Below are 17,484 nucleotides of genomic sequence, written 5' to 3'. Positions count from 1 at the left end.
TTCACAATGAATGTTTTCTGACCCAGCAGAATTTAAACTTGCATATAAAGTATCACTTCCTCTTAAAGTACGGATGGGAAATTCAATATGCTTTCTTTGGCCAACAGACCGGAAAAGAAAGTTAGATCTGTTTTCTCTGAGTGAGGATTTTTCCCCCCTGGAAGCTTAACTGGGAGAAACAATTGCTGAATATATTGATTGTGAGATCTGGTAACCTTTGACGACAGCTCAGCATTCAGAACAATACAGCCTTTTAAAACATACCATGAATAAGTTTAATATTTATTCTCTGGTTTCCTTGTTAGAGAATACTGCTGCATCGTAAAGGAAAAAATGCATGACTGATTCTCTGAATCCTCAAATAATCACATATAAACCAAAGGAGACACAGAAGTTCTGATAAGAAGAGAGAATTAGATCAAAGAGGATCATCTGTTTTCAGCAGGGGCGGGGGGAGATAAAGCATAGCAAAGCACAAAATCAAGTAATTAAGTGTTTTATTAAAGATTAGGCAGATTATGGGTAATTGAAAGTTGTATTTGTTTGGATAATAACCATGCAAAAAATTAGAAATGCAGTTTTATTTGAGGGAACTTAAAGTTTAAATATGAAATAAATACAACATTACAGTGTAAAAGCTTCATTAAATCATAATGAAGTTCTGCTGGGAAACTGAAGATGATCCTATATTAATGAGTTTGCTATATATAACAAAAAACTTTCAGTTCAGGGAATGCATTTTGTACTATGGGAAGATTTTTTTCATGTACACCAAAAATAAATAAATTCCTATGTAGTCAAATTAGTGACAAATCATACAACTTTTCAATTACTTGATTTCATGGTCAGCCTCAGTCTACCTGTTACAGTCACAAGCACTGCCTCTCTTCACTAGAAAATTAACAGATATAAATAAAATCACATTAAGAAAACAACTTTTTACTTCATTTCTTCCCTCTGCAATTTCTGTTTTTCTTTTCATTGCTGCTGTAGACAGTCCCAGCTTCTGCTCTCCAGCTTACAAGTCTCTTTGAAAACAAATTATGATGAACAAACTGGCCTGAGATCAACTGTGAACAGACAGGCTGAGAAGGATAATGGCAGGGTGTCATCTTACACGAGCAATAGAAAAGAATGAATTGCAAAACCCTCTGAAAAACAGAACAGTTTTGTTGAGTTTGCTGCAAACTATAAGCATGGATCCAGCTGTACCAGGTTGCCTCCAGTTGTGCTGATATGAAGATGTAGCTAACGGGCAAGTAGGCACATGGAGGGAGAGATGGGCCTACCATATAAGAACCAACACAGAGAGAGAATGTTGCTGTCTATAAGGGTTCCACCTCTCCCAGGCTTTCTGTTCTGTTAGGGTTGGACAATCCAGACAGAGTAAGGACTCTATCCTAAGTCTCCCTACCTGAACTAAGGCAGTCTTGGACATGGCCAGGCTGGTTGTCCTGGGAGGCTCCAAATGTACATACTGAGACCACTGGAACCATGGCAGCTGAGGCCTTCATGTTACCATGATAGTCACAGGGTTATCACAACACTGCATCAGCTCAATCCAAGGTATTAGGGATTTAACAACTGTTCCCCTTGTCTGGATCAGGTCATTTCCTGCTGAGGTTTTGTCAGCCTTCCCAGGCAGACCAGACAGGAAACACGACCAGACAAGCTAATTCTACTTTATTGTAAGGCTATGTTAACAGAATCTTGCAAGTCTGAAAGTACAAATCTCTTGCCCTCCCTATTTACCACCTGAGTAGTTACGGCAAGTCCTTCCTAAGTTTCTTTTTCTGGCCATTACTCTGTTGCAGACTCCTTTCTCTTTTATCTGATCATTCCCTAGGTAGCATCTCTTCCTCCCCCCCGCTGGTCTTCCAAGGTCATTGCCACATTCCATTACAGGTCCATACATTAGTGCCTCCCCTCTCTGCGAGGGTGAGGGACCTAATAAAATGCCCCTTCCCAGAATCTAATGGATCCTAATGGGTTCCAAAGCATGTTTAGCTGGGCTGACTGGAGCTCCTATGAATGCCCAGGCCACCCAGTGCAATATGAAGATGTCCTGGCTTGTTGATACAGTAGTTCCTAAGCATGCTGACTTTCTTTGTGGACATCATACAGCCCTTTGGTATAGTCTAGAGCAGAGGGTTGTTTTTAAAACAATTATAATTGTTTTAAGGTATTTTAAATTTGTATTTTTAATAAAATAAATTTTTAAATTTTAAATTAAATTTTAAATTATTTTTAAATTTTTAAAATTTTTTAATCTAAAAAATTATATTTTTTTTAAAAAAACAATAAAAATAAATTTAAAATAAAAATAAAATTTAAAGATTTTAAAGTAATTTCTTTGGCCCAGACATTCTGGTAGAACATTTTTCCTGCAACCTTTGTATTTGGATTATTCCTCAGTGTCAGTTTCTCATGTATTCTGGATCAAAACTTAGCCGGTTACATATTAATGACCAAATGTGTCTTGCAGCTTTGTTTCAAGGTTGGAAACAAAGATTCCTGTTTACTATACTTGGACCCTAACACTCGCCAAGACTTCTGAGGGGTTACATGCTTACTCTTTAAATAGGCCCAAAGAAGGCAATATTGAGAAAAGTTTTCATTTCACAGAGTCTAGAAGTTTAAACAAAACCAAATATTTGGCCAAATATATTTAAGGGGTTTTGGCTTACCATAAAAATGTTTTCATTAATTTGTCTATTTAAGTATTTAACATTAGAATCCCTCTTAAAATACATATTTTTCTCTATGTAATACCCATTTTAAGTACAATAATCTTGCCTCAGAGACTCAGTAGAAGTTTTAAGCATTGAATAATGTCTAATGAAGTTGATTTAACTTAATAAATACTTAATAATACTTAATAACTTAATAAAGTTGATACATTTAGACATAAATGTATAGATACTTCATTAGACATTATTAGCCAGGTATTCTATAGATTATAAATCCCAATTTCTTGCAGCAGCTATAGATAAAGTAGATCCCAAAGGCACCAAATGAGACTTTTTCCAATTGATAATATAACTAGAGTAAGAAATCATATTGCTGGAAAATCTAATTCATCATGGATGAATGTTAATTATCAAGTCTATTCCATGCCAGTAAAGAAAGTTTTCTGTCTCCACTACATTTTCTTCTCAGTGTGTCACCAACTGAACTTTTCTGGGTGGTGAGGGGCCTACTACAATCTGGCCCATAAGGGAGATGGCTGCACCTTCAGGTGCACCCTTTTGCAAAGCATGCTGAAGATGAAAGCTGCCCAGATCTTTCATGACTTGGACTGCACAATTCTAGTACAGTAGTAGAAATATTGAGAGCACTGTCTAGTCCAGTTATGTTGAATAGATACAAGGATGCAGATAGAATACTTGGACATGTGCAACCAACCTCTTGAATGCTGGAGTTCTGCTCCTTTTGGGAATGGGTCTACCTAAGTCAAGAAGGTTGTGAAATCCTCCTTATGGGGCAGTGTTCCATACTTTTTAAAAGAAGCCATGTTCAGACTTTCTCAAGAAACCTGAAATGGACCCAGTACATGGAAACAACAATCAGTAGCTAACATTCCCTGTCTGTTCAGAATGATTGAGAGTGGTTGCCGATCAACTTCTGGCAACCTTCGATGAAAATGAATGTCTAGTTCCATTTCAACCTGGTTTCAGGCCAGATGTTGGAACAGAAACTTCTTAGATGCCCTGTGTTTGTTGAGAGACAGGCAAGAGGCCTGTTGGTTCTCTTCAATGTTATGCAAGTAAATTAAACTTGGAGGGAAGTCAGCAGCTTTCAATACTATAGATCATGACATCCTTCTGGGAGTACTATTTTACAGTGGTTCTCCGCCCACTTAAATGGCTGATTTCAAAAAGTGATGTTGGGAATTCTTGATCTGTGCCCATTAATGGGTGCCTCAGTGCTGTTTTATCTCCTATATTTTTAACATCTACATAAAAACACTGAAAGATTACCTGGGAGCGTGGTCTGGAGTGATATCAATATACACTCAACTCTCAACTCAACTCTGTCTCCTTTTCAACTATAATAGAAGGGTGACAGTTGATGTATTTGTACCAGTGCCTGAGCAAGATAATGGATGTGATGGGGGCTAATAATCACGTCTGTTATCTTGCTCAGGCACTAGTACAAATACATCAACTGTCACCCTTCTATTATAGTTGAAAAGGAGACAGAGTTGAGTTGAGAGTTGAGTGTATATTGATATCACTCCAGACCACGCTCCCAGGTAATCTTTCAGTGTTTTTATGTAGATGTTAAAAATATAGGAGATAAAACAGCACTGAGGCACCCATTAATGGGCACAGATCAAGGCAAACATACTGGTTCTAGGTACTCCATCTGCTTAATTAAGTTCTGGAGGGGGCTGCATCTCTCTCAAAGGTCTAGTTACATATCTGAGATATTCATGGGCTCATCATAATCACTGGAGCCTCATGGCAACAGTGTCCAGGCTGCTCTTTATCAGCTCATTTTGATCTACCTGATACAATCTTGCCTGGACAGACACAGCCTTGCAGTGGTTATTCATGCTCTGGTAACTTCCAGGTTGGATTCTTGCAAAGCACTATATATGAAGCTGCTTTGGAAAACTGGAAGCTTCATTTAATTTAAAACAGAGTAGCTAATATTGTTGACTGGATCTGGCTGAAGGGAGCATATTATAACAAGATGGCCTGCCACTCCCTTTGCAGGCCCACTTCCAAGGGCTGCTATGAAGCCATCAGGCCCAAAACATCTTGGAGGCAAGTTAGCTGGAGGGTTGTCTCCTCCCATAATATCTTACCCAGACATGAAAATCTTCATCAGGTTATCCCACACAGTAACATAAGGGGTGCAGACAAGAGGAAGTGCCTTTTCAACACAACTGTTCTTTCTGTAGCTTTGGTTTTGTGTAATGTTGTTGCTTTATTGCATGCACTATTTCATTATATTTGGAATTTTTATTTCATATTATAAAATATGTTTATTCTTTATTGTATTTGTACTGTGTTTAAAGGCTTTTCAGCTTTTTGGCTAAGTTCAGGCATAATATTTGATTACAGTGGTTTTTGCTGAAGGAGATTTAACAATGCAATAAATAATATGAGGAAACTAAAGTGTGCTAATTGTTCTTAAAAAAAGCTTTTCACCGTATGGGTATACACATGGGCATTCTTCATAGGCCCAAACTCAGTGGCCTCACGCTCCAGTATTTGCATAAATTGGAATTTATAGCAAACGTATAATGTTGCCCTAAAATCAACATCACAAAAAATGCCATTTTCTGCACAGAAATGCCTTTAAAGTGAATAATCCTGCCCCAAACTATGTCCTTTACCTCACATTGGCTCTCCCTATGGATTTCAGAATAGAGGGAATTTGAATATATGGCTCAATAGCTATATTGTGAAAAGTACTGTGAAAAAGAAATGCCACAAAATTGCTATGCATCTACTTGTGGGCAGAAATTTCCTATTTTCAATTATCCTCTCTAATAAATAGAAATAAAAATTGTTTTGAATTATGATCCATCTTTTGGGGGGGAATAAAGGGAAATTCACAATCAAGCAGTTTTGAGTTTTTGGAGGAAGAGGAGGATAGAAATCTAACAAAGAAAGTCACCTGAGAAACAAACATGATTCATCCCATCCAGAAAGGTCTCTGCTGCTAAGAACGTGTAAGAGATTCAAATATAGGGCTGTCACATCAATCCAAATAAAGCATAAACAAACCAAAGTGCCTCAGTGTCTTAAAAACCTGCTGGGAGTCGGGTGGCATATAAATTTAAGAAGTTATTACTACATTATTAAAAGATGGAATGAATGAATGAATGAATGAATGAATGAATGAATGAATGAATGAATGAATGAATGAATGAATGAATGAAATCTTATGGATAATCTCACTGTGTTTAAGAGGCACTTTCAGGGAGGCTTATACACAACACTGCAGCCTTAAGACTCTCAACAGTGGGAGTCAATTGACTCATTCAGGGAGAAGTGATACTGAGTGGACACACTACAACAAAAAATATAATATAGCATGAACAAAATTCTGTAATTGCAGAAATCTATTTATGCATAAAAACAGAGTTTTCTTTTTGATAGCCTTACTCTATATTTTTCCAATTAGGGGCAAAAACAACTTTAGTCAGAACTACCAGCTGGACACTTTATATTTTTCTTATTTCAGAGTAATCTGTAAACACGGTGTGTGGGCCAGGATGTAATAACACACTATCTCCCCTTTTCAGTTTTCCATTTGGATTCCCAAGCATACTTTCCTTTGCTTTCTTGCTGATTAGCCCTTCTGCCTCTTCTCATCCTGTTCAAATGCATACCTGCTTATAGCTAGTGCATTCCTTGCATCAAACACACCATTATCCATGTCCTCTCCTTAAAGGGTCAATTTGGGGTTGCGAAGTAATTTAATATACACATGAGAATTCTCACTTGAACTCAACTGGTTGTTCAATGTCAAACACACTGGACTGTAGCATCTGGTTGCATTTCAACAGATGGTATGCTGATTATGTTCCTGGCTCTCAAGAGTTTGGTGTTAATTTAAAGAAGAAGAATGCACATCAAATAAGACAGTGTGAATTCTGAGATATTAGTAAAGTACTATTAACTGTTTGTCTCCCATTTAGGATCATCACTTCTTTCCATGACACAATAACTGCATCATAACCACACAAAGATGTGGAACCACATTTCTCTTGGAGCAGACTAGCTACAGAGCACAAATGATTGTCATTGATTGATTGGTCAAAGCATGGCTTTTTCTGTGTTACCATCTGGTTGAGTCATGTTACCAAGGTGATATGCAATCATCTGTCCTTGTAACAGCACCAGAAGTAGGAAAAAAAACTGGTTGTTCTGCATGGCAACTGAATTGCTACTGAATCACTATTTGCCTGGGGAGACCAGAAAGAAGAAACTCTCAAGGGCCTAAGGATACAGGGACAACCTCTACCCCCAACCCCCCATCCCAGGTGTAAGGACTGGGGAGCTGCCACCACCAGACAATTCTCTGAGCAAGACCAAGTAACAGGTGCAACTGTCTGTAAGCCCCCTCCCCCACTCCAATATGCCTAAAGTTAAGCTGTAACCAGTTTTGCAAAAACCATAGTAAAAAACAGAAAGCTGTTGGACACTTGGCTGTTAGACACTTCATAATACTGTACACTGACATTTTCAGTGTAGCAGCTTGAAAATACCCAAGGAAGGCATTCATTTAGTACTTGCCTTTGCTTGCAACTAGATTGGACCATGTCTATGAATGACAGATGGACAACTACAGTTGTTTCCAGCCTCTAGAAGCCCCTCTTCAATGCAGCCTGATATGGAATAGACTTCAGTCCCCTGCAGCTCAAGGCATGTGTTGAGCCAGGTTGGGTCTTTCCCTCCAGGGTACACAGCCATGTTTCTACAAGAAGTCTTGCCAATTGAGCAAGGGGTCACTTCAAGGCAAGTGCTGCTCCCCATTCCTCCAGCCTACTTCAGGAGAATTTGTCTTCTTGTCTGGTTTCAAATCTTGTACCAGGTTACCCCTGGTGTATTATTCCACATAATAGAAGCCTGGCCTATATTTCTCTGGGCTGATTCTGCCTGCTTCAGGACTTCCCAACTACTGGACCAGGGTAGAAATCTGTCAGTCCACTAGAGGTCAATGCACTGTGTTAAAGCAATACAGTATTTATTAGGTCAGAGCTCGTTTCTTTGGTTGTTATCACAAGGAACAATTACTGACATTCATGGATATTGCTTAACCTTGATTACTTAGCTGAGTATGTCAAATCCTCACAGATCATGCAGAATTAGAGCGCATCGCTCTCCTCCTGCAGGCTGCCTGCAATCCTCCCCAGGGGGTCCAGATCCCACCAGGGACCTTTCTTGTGGGAGGAGGATCACAACTATGATCCTATGAGAGCAGAGGGGTCTCATAGGGAGGAGAGAACTGGCTTCCCACCCCAAGGAATCCCTGTGCGATCCCTGGTTATCCATGGCAAGAACAGAGACCCACCAGCCAGTCACGGGGGAGGGAGGACAGCAAGGAGGACTCTGCAGCAGAAGGCAGGAATTACTTCTGTACATACACATGAGAGGCATTTGAAATTCTCTGTTTATGAGGTTAGGATTTTTTTGCTCTGCACACATTCAACATGCTCAAAGTGCTTTTTCCCTTCAGTCCCAAAGCACCACATAGACCAGTTTTTTTAAAAAAATCAGCTGAAATGTGAAGATGAAGAAAACTGAAAATGTTATCATGGGGTCTCCCATAAGGTGCAGGCATATTAAATAATTGTATTAAAAATAGGAACTCTAACTGTATGTAATTAATTTTGGTTACACTCATCCCACTTTCCGACTCCTCCATCCTGCACCTCATCCTGTTGGCCATGTGGGTCCTCCACCCTTTTTACAGGGTAATCTCTTCCATGCCCATGCTGGTGGTACATTGGGTGAACCCAAACACTGTTGCTTGTAAGCTGGGTCTATGGCTAAGTATAATGTGTGTATCAACCCAATGATGGCTTGTGAAACAATAACTTATCATGACTAGTCAACATCTTACCTTCAATCTCAGTGTTGGGATTTCCATACAGCCTCACCTCTCAGACTGAAAATGAAAAGTATTAAAACAATCAATTTATCATTCATTAATCTGATGTTACACTAACTGAACAATAAAATAAAACAAAGATTGTGTGTGGGTATGTGAGAGCAGATCTAGCCAAGCAGTAACTTTCTATTAAGTCAACTGATCCCCACCTATATATCACTGAGGGGTGATGTAGGATATCCTAATGTTGTTTGCAATGGTGGCATCCAATGAAACTCAGCTAGGTTGTAAGTTTGTGTTCCTAAAAGCAGTGGGTGGGGCGGGAACAACTCAGTCAAGAGGGAATATCAGGAGTTGTATTGGTTGAGGTTTAAGATCAACATCATTATTCCAACTCTTCCCACATTACCTACATTGTAGGCAAATAGCTTTATTCACAATGTCCCTTTTATTATAACAAATACATATAATTAACACTGTGAATTAATTGCTCCCGAAAAATGACTGCATTATTTTTTCCTTTTTATTTCCTGTAATCAAGAGTCCAAATAAAAGTTCAGATTGCTTTTTCAGTACAAGGGAAACAATTCAAAGGAATCTCTGTTTGAATGATATACAATAGATTACGCAGGTGGCCTAATCACCAATAGCTCTGACTGAAGTGACATTTTTCCTGGCAGCATCTTCTTTATAGGCACCTTCTTAAAAGAAAGCCTTCTTGATTGCAAAGGCATGGGTACTGTGGCCCTTGCAGGAGCAGAAAAATCGGCAACTGGGGGTGTTGGGCATTCCTTCCCTCAAAGACAAGCGGGGGATGCTTTGGGTTCCATAGAAAGAAAGGCTGCAGATATCAAAGGAGGCATTCAAAGACCAAAGGCATTTGAAGATATCAGAGATCAAGGGTTTCACCCCAGCGGTCCTCTTGGCAAGGCCCTTTCATTGCTCCCTGGTGGATATCTGCTTCTGGCTGATGCCCTCCTCTCCCTCAAGAAAGTCCTTTTGCCCAGCTGCTGAGAAGAAAGCTGGACCAAAACAGGTGGCATTTAAGTGCTTTTGCAAACCTGCTGGGCCTGGGTTCCCAATATGACAGCCAGGGGCATCCCCAGGGGGAGTGTGTTAAAGAAGGCAAAAGGTGACCATGACTACACAGGGTCACAAACACGATCACCTTTTTGACCCCACTTCTGGGCAAAGGTCTTTAATGCAGAAGCAGTTGCTGGAATCACCAGTCCTGCAAAGTCAAGGACTCTGCATTTCATAGTCGGAGAACTGGAACAGTAGTAGGAATAAATACTTCCCATTTAAACTAAAAGCTTCCCCCACCAATAAAAATACCACAAAACAGTACTACAGCAGAGACACTGTTGATTGATCTCCAAAAGCTGGTCTTGCAAAGCTAGGCACTAAGTCCTTGGAGGGGAGACCACCAGGAAATCACAGAGCTATAGGCTAGATTGAAAGAAGGCACTGATTTTCACATTCTTGCCAAGAAAACTGCAGAGACATGTCTAGCAGGAGTTGAGCTTAATTCAGAGGAAACCTTTTGAGTTGTTATATGTTCCCCCCACTAAAGCGGTTGAAGTATTCCCCTTGAAGGACCCCATGTTGGCCTAACATGAGGTATTATACCAGCCCAACATTAACCTGATGCCTTCTGACTAACAGTGCAATTTCATGGAGAAAGCAGCAGAAGCAGTCTCCTCTTCTCTTGGTGCCTATATTGGGTTCATGTGCTAGTGACAATTGTGGTAAAAGTATCAGTCCTTCAAAGTAGATGAGGCTAGGAAACCAATGCCATGTAAGTCAAGTACTATTTTTGTTGTAAAGCCAAAGCAACAGAACTTTGGAAGTCTAAATGCACTTCATTACAGCAAGCAATTAGTTAAGGACATTAAGGGACACCAACTTACAGGTCATCAATATAATGCAAAAAATACCAAAATATCATTTCAACTTTCTGATAACAGTGCAATGAAAGTTCAAAACTCAGGTGGCAGTTTTGGAGTAGCTGAGATTGTAGAGATTAAAGTTTAAAGCCGACAAAACATCGTGTTTCTCTGAAGTCCTGATAAATGTACAGGTGGTTGCCATGTTGAGCAAGTTGACATTATTTAAGGAGCATAAACCATAGTGATGGCCGAAGTAGCTGACCTGGAAAGGCTATCTGGGAATGGGTCAGGCACAGGAGAGATTGCCAATAGAAATTGCTTGTTTTTTTCCTTCACTCCCCCCTCGCCGAGCAGAAAGATTGGAGAGGAAGGGATTACAAGAGAGTAAGCAGGCACACAATGAGGAATACACCAGGCTGTTTGTGTGCCAGCAGCAGCACATTGTTTTTGATGTGTATTCCTTATTGTGTGCCTGCTTACTCTCTTGTAATCCCTTCCTCTCCAATCTCTCCACTCGGCGAGGGGTGTGTGAAGAAAATTGACTCATTTGTTTAGTTGGGTTCTCTTTACAGATAGTCCTCAGTTAACAATGCTAACTGGGACTGGAAACTCCATTGCTAAGCAATGCAGTAGTAAGTCGAAAAACCATGTGATCATGCCACTTAGCAATGGCAATTCTGGCAGTCCCGGTTACTGATGTTAAGCGAGGACCATGTGGGTTGTTAAGCAAGGACCTCATATGACTGCAACTTGCAACTTCCTGCCAGCTTCCCCACTGACTTTGCTTGTCAGAAGCTGGCAGGGAAGGTTACAAATTGGAATCCCATGACCGTGGGATGTCGTGACAGCCATAAGTACAAAGATTGGTTGTAACTACCACTCATGCAGTGACATAAGTTTGAATGGTCGCTGAACGAGTGGTTATTAAATGAGGACCACCTGTATATAGTTTTAGGATGTATCTGGAGAACATACCATATTTAAGTCATATTTATACAGAAATAGTGAAAATTCAAAAGCGTTCACCACTGTGTGTGTGTGTATGTATGTATGTATGTATATACACATGTATATATGTATAAATATACTGTATACACACAGCTATATATTATTTAGCCATTGGCTAAAGAATTCTGACTGGTGGGGTTGAAGAGGAGAGCCTTTTCTGCCGTCGCCCCCACCCTGTGGAACATCTTGCCCCTTGAGACGAGGTTGGCCCCCACCCTCCTGGCGCTCCAGAAGAGCATGAAGACCTGGCTCTGCCACCCAGCACAGGGATCTAATGGGGACTCGCAGCACTGGGGGTGGTTGATGGTTTGATGATGCTTCCCTCGTCTTTTAACCCTGTATATGTCAGGTTCAGCCTGGCACGGCACACGGCACACGCCACTCAAGCTAGCCGCCATTCTGCCTAGCTAATTTCAAACGCGCCTAGTCAGTTTCCTTGCCTCAGGTGCAGGCGATCGAAAGAGGAAGCGCAAATGGCAAGTAAACTGCTGACAGGTGGCGGCAATCAACCCGCAGCAGGAATCAATTACTTTGTAACAAGCGGGACTTCCCCCAACCACCGCAGGCCAGCAGCCAACAATGAAGACAAAAACTCCGCAGCTCAAGACGCGCTCAACCGCCCATCAAGAGCAATCGTGAGTCAGCCTCACGGACCTGCCACGCAAACAAAGCAGCCGAAAACAAAGGACCCTGGCTGAACCTGCCATCAGCCCGGGGCGGGGAGAGCCAAGGATGGGCAAAGGCGGGCAGGGGCAGGCAGCAGGCGGGACTTGCTAAGCGCAAGAAACGGGGAGACTATAAAATGCTATGTAGCCTGTGCCAAGCCAACCCTGGCTTTGTTTGTAACCACATGCATTACACCTGGGTAAATTGCGTTCGTAAGAGCCTGCGTCTCACGGAGTCTTTATTCAGTGTTGAATGCGCAACTCTTACAGTGTATATGTGTGTGTGTGTGTGTGTGTGTGTGTATATATATATATTTATTTTGTAAAGATCTTTTACTATTTTATCATTTTTTATGTGTAAGCCACCTAGTGTCACTAGTATAGTGAGATGAGCAGTGAATAAATTTGCTAAATAAATTAAATAAATAAAAATAATATTTATACACACACACACACAAATATTTAAATCAAATTTGTAATAATAAAATTTCTTTATGTATTAGTTATATCTGGTTCCTATCTGATTTGAATGTGTTGCTGTATTAATAAAAAAAAGACTTATGTAAACATATGTGGTTTTCTAAGTTAATATGCAGCCCAGAGGGATCCTTAGTTGCGGTTTAGTGGCCCCGTTTCTATTTGAGTTTGACACCATTGCTCTACACCACCTCAGTCTCCTCTCCCACAGGTAAAGAACACCCTGGAAGAGTGTTACAGGAAGAACCACAAACTCATTCCCTCCAACCCTCACTTGGCAGCTCTGCAAGGTCACTAGACAAGTCCTGCAGTTCAAAAGGTGATGAAACTGGAATGTTTCCCACCATCACCAACACACCAACCAAGTATTTCCTGCTACACAAAGTCTTACTCTGCAGAATTCATTATGGTGGGAAGCAGAGAGTCCTCTCCATCCTGGGGCTTATTGTCTATTGGCAATGCTGGCAGATCACAGGGACAGGACTCGCATGAACTTTTAAATGAAACGTGTGTTTAAGGCATTATAAGGCTCTCAGACATCTGTCATGCTTCCCCACGATTTCTCAGATTCAGAGTAGCCCTTCCAGTGAATCAAACATTCCAATAGTTTCTCCTGCATCTAGAGTTCAGAATACATTCATACTCTTCTCCATCCAACAGAATGGGAGGAGAAACATGGAAGAACAGCATTAGAATGAGTCACCCCTTTGAGGTAGTTCAGATCAGAGAATCATGGCCAGAGACTGGGAGTGGGCCATTCTCAGGGAAGGAGAGTCTGGCATCTGATACTGGTTTTGCATTCCAGCTCCCTGAACCCCAGTGTCCAGTCAGCAGACCTTCAGAGACCCTGGCTTTCAGCTGCTGCTACTAAATGTCAGATTAGTAATAACCTGTAATAAGGCCTTCTTCATTTGTGATTTAATCATGGATGAGAGGGCTGACTTGGCATGTACTGCTGACACCTGGCTGGGCCCAGAAAATGGGGTGATGGTGACCCTTTGGGAAATGTGTCCAGCAGAGATTTGGGTGTGGCATCAGCCATCAGTGTGCCATGGTACCCATCCAGTGGAATATCATTCCCCCAGAGGTGAGACTGGCCCCATCCTTGATATCCTTCCGCAACTCCCTGAAAATGTGGTTGTGTCAACAGGTTTGGGGATCTCAAGGAAATGGTGTGAACTAATGAGGAGCCTACATTGCCTGTAATATTGAATGTTCTCCTTAGACTTTTAATAATAATACTGATGCTTTTAATTGTGGAATGTTTTTTAATATCGTTCATTTTATGGTTTGTTTTTTATTGTATGCCACCCAGAGTCACGTTTTGTGAGATAGGCAACTACATATAAGTATGATGAAATAAATAAATAAACCAAAACCATGAGCACTAACACTACCTTTATTGTAAGGCTACAGTAACAGAATCTTGCAAGTCTGAAAGCGCTTCCCCCCTCCCCTGCCTTTACATTCCAGAGGACGAGGGAGGGTCCCTTCTGAGATGCTTCCCAGGCCCTCATTGCTGCTTTGGACTCAGATTTCCCTTATCAGACCATTTTCTAGGCTGCTGCTCTTCCTCCTATCTCCCAAGGTTATTCTCACAGCCCATTACAGAACGCAAGGGCCAGCAACCAATAGAAGATGAGATGGGCCATTACGAAAGCAGGTAATTTCAGGAAAAAGGCCACTAGGTTAATTTGTTGGATAATGGGGAAGGGGCCAATAAACTTGACTCCAGTTTTCAGGATAGAAGGCAGAAACCTAGTTAAGCCATATCAAATTCCCCCACTGCAATTTTGGCACCCTCCTGTTTGTAGGCAGCCATTGCCAAACCTAGCTCTTCCTTTACTGAACAGCCTATCTCTCCTGCGGGAAGTCTCAGGCACAAAGTGCGGATGCTGGAGTTCTGGAGGGCAAGATATGGAAGTGGAAACTATAGGGAGACATGAATATGTGGAAATGCACCAAGTTATTTATAGGAAAATTCTGCAAGAGGCAACAATCTAATTATCCTGATGATAAGAGGCACAGCACCTTATGCACTGTTCTAATATTTGGTTCATCTTCTCTGTTCATTATATATTTGTCCAAAATATCAGAAATTAATAGAAGATAATATGTGTAGCTCAGGGTTGAACTGTGGAGTCCTTGGGGTTCTCTGAGCTTGGCTGTTTTCTTGCAAACATTTCGTTACCTGGCTAGGTAACATCTTCGGTGCTAGAAGGGAGTGGGGTTTGTTCTCTGTTTATATAGTGGCTTGCCCTGCCAGTGTGTGTGTGTGTGTGTGTGAGAGAGAGAGAGAGAGAGAGAGACAGAGAGAGAAAGAGAGAGAGAGCATATCCATGAACACCAACTAGCAGTCAGAAGACACAATGAAAACTGCTTAATCTCACAACACATGGACAGACTTAACCATAGTTTCAACTGGGAAAATGTCAGCATCTTAGACCAAGCTAAATCCAAAAATGCGAGGGAATTCCTGGAAGCTTGGTATTCAGACAAGGCAGCCATCAACAGGCACACAGATGTACACACTATTCAAAAGAGGCAATAAAAAGGAAACAAAAGACCAGAATACCTCCTCACCAGCAATCATCACACAGATAAGCAGAGATTAATACCAAGATTATCACCAGACAATCAAGCAGTAAACAATACCCTAATCAAAGAACTACCAGGAGAGAACACACACACACACATGCCAACACTGGCAGGGCAAGCCACTGTATATAAACAGAGAACAAAGCCCACTCCATTCTAGCACTGAAGATATTACCTAGCCAGGTAACTGAAACATTTGCAAGAAAACAAGCAAGCTCAGAGAACCCCAAGGACACCACATATCAGAAACTATTTCTTTCATGAATCTGGAGAAAACCTGAAACAAGAGGCAATGGGTAGTGATCCCTAATGGTCACACTGAGGTTGTACATCACTGATTCTATAGTGATGCACAACCCTCAAAGAATTTTGGGCATGAAACATGTTGATTCAGGCAATGGAGATTTAGAAGGGCAAATAAAACTTTTCCTCAAATTGGAATCCAGAAAGTCCATCAAAATGACTAATTCTTGAGGAGTCAAAGGATATTGTCTCTTAGCTGGGATCTGGGCTCCCAGTTTCAAGTTGATGGCATATATGCCCAATAAAGAAACAATGCAGTTGTTTCCTCCTCCCAAAACATATCAGCAAAGTCTATGTATTTTTCTGGCAAGGCAGGAGAGTCAGAGGGCTGAGCAGAAAAGGACAAAGGATAAGGATGGAAAGCTAGCAAACAGGCTGTTGATATTGGGGGTGAGGAGGGGAGGGAAAAGAAAGTGTTCCTTGCTCTCAGTGCAAATCTGGATTATGTATTCGTAGCCAATCAATATACCACACAATAAGAACTTGAAAGGAAGCAGTAACAAAGAACAGTAAGAATTCTATTTATTGTCAGTTACAAAGCTGTAGTGTGTTGCAACACAGGAGCAGCCCAAAGAACTTACTCGCCAATTATTTCCACAGGCACAGGTTTTTCTTGTATCTGTATGGGTGAATTAAACTTTGGCACTATGGCATAAAATTGACTGTGCCCCAAGTCTTTAAGAGTTGTATCTCTAAACCTGAGTTTAAACAAAGAATGACAGAAATAGTAAAATGCACTTGCCTAATGTCAGCTTAGACAAGCTCTCCTTAATTGCCTGAGGGCCCCCTTGTTGAGCTCTTAGGAGGGGAGCCTGTGAAGTTTTTCAAAGATGTGGCTTTGGAGTGAGTTGGGTATTTGCTGGCCTGCAATTCCACAGGTGTGGCATTTAGCAGCTGATTCAGTGATTTGAATCTCAGAAGTGCGGGTTTGGGCTACATGTCTGAGAGCTCCAGAGTAGAAATATAAACCAAGATCTCGCCTGCTCCTTTGCTGAGGACAAGGATTTCTTGACTACTGCTATTTGCATGGGCTCTCCAGCACTGGAGTTTAAGGAGGCCACCAGGAGGGGGGCTGGAGTGAAGAGATGCTGTAAAACCTCCTCCCTTTGTTATTTCCTCCATGCCTCAACTCTTCCAAATGCCTATCAATTAACACACAATGTTGGAACAGCTCTTCCAAATATTCTGGGTTGCCTTGTCTAACTTCAAGCCCTTCTTGAAATTGGTCAAGCAAAGCCAAATCATTCCATCTCACATCCCTGGTAAATAATTGAAATATATCATATCATATTAATTCATGAACTCCATGGTGACCTTGTTTCAGCTTCAGTCCTTGGAACTATGGAAAATAGGCTCAACCACAAGGTGAAGATAAGAATGATGCACCAAAAAGCAGAATAAAAGAAATGATATTGAGTGTATTAACTCTTTCTGAGCCTTCAGATTTAGAGGAAGGGGGAAAGAAGGGAGTTAAATAAATAGGGAAAGTTTTATTGCACTTTGCTTTATTGTGCTTTGCAGATACAGTACTGTGTTTTTTTACAAGACCCTCCACCAGCAAAAAGATTGCAGATCACTGAAGATGATGATTAGCATTTTTTAGCAATAATTTTTTTAAATTAAGGTATGCACATTGTTTTTTAGACATAATGCTATTGCACACTTAATAGACTACAGTATAGTGTAAACATAACTTTTACATGCACTGGGAAATCAAACAATTGGTGTGATTCACTTTATTGCAGTGGTCTGGAACCAAACCTGCCGTATCTCTGAGATATGCCTGTAAAGTAAATGTAGGTTAAACTTTGGCTAAGGAAATACAGAAATTAATTTTGGGAGCTTACTGGCTGGGGCAGGGGGATGGAGAATTAATCTCAGCAGGTCACCCCACCTTAGACCGTGATTTTTTCGAAATGAGGGGGGGGGATTTTCTTAGCCTGGCTCTCGCTATCTTGCCTCTGTATTTT

At 41.0% G+C, this 17,484-nt stretch overlaps 1 protein-coding gene across 2 annotated transcripts in view; it reads right to left on the bottom strand.

Moving 5' to 3' along the window:
• Nucleotides 1-17,484, bottom strand: part of ZBTB49 (zinc finger and BTB domain containing 49) — a 57,974-nt gene that overhangs the window by 39,693 nt on the left and 797 nt on the right. For both annotated transcript variants that reach the window (XM_088130396.1, XM_088130404.1), the window contains exon 2: nt 8,587-8,631. The gene's annotated coding sequence lies outside the window, so the exon portion shown is untranslated. The remainder of the gene's footprint in view (nt 1-8,586; nt 8,632-17,484) is intronic.

Source organism: Python bivittatus, unplaced genomic scaffold (genome assembly GCF_059951505.1).
Source record: "Python bivittatus isolate LINGU-HERP-01145 unplaced genomic scaffold, Pbiv_v1 ctg000070_np1212, whole genome shotgun sequence".
NCBI lineage: Eukaryota > Metazoa > Chordata > Lepidosauria > Squamata > Pythonidae > Python > Python bivittatus.
Note: the sequence above shows the minus strand (reverse complement) of the source record. Positions and strands in the feature narration are given on the sequence as shown.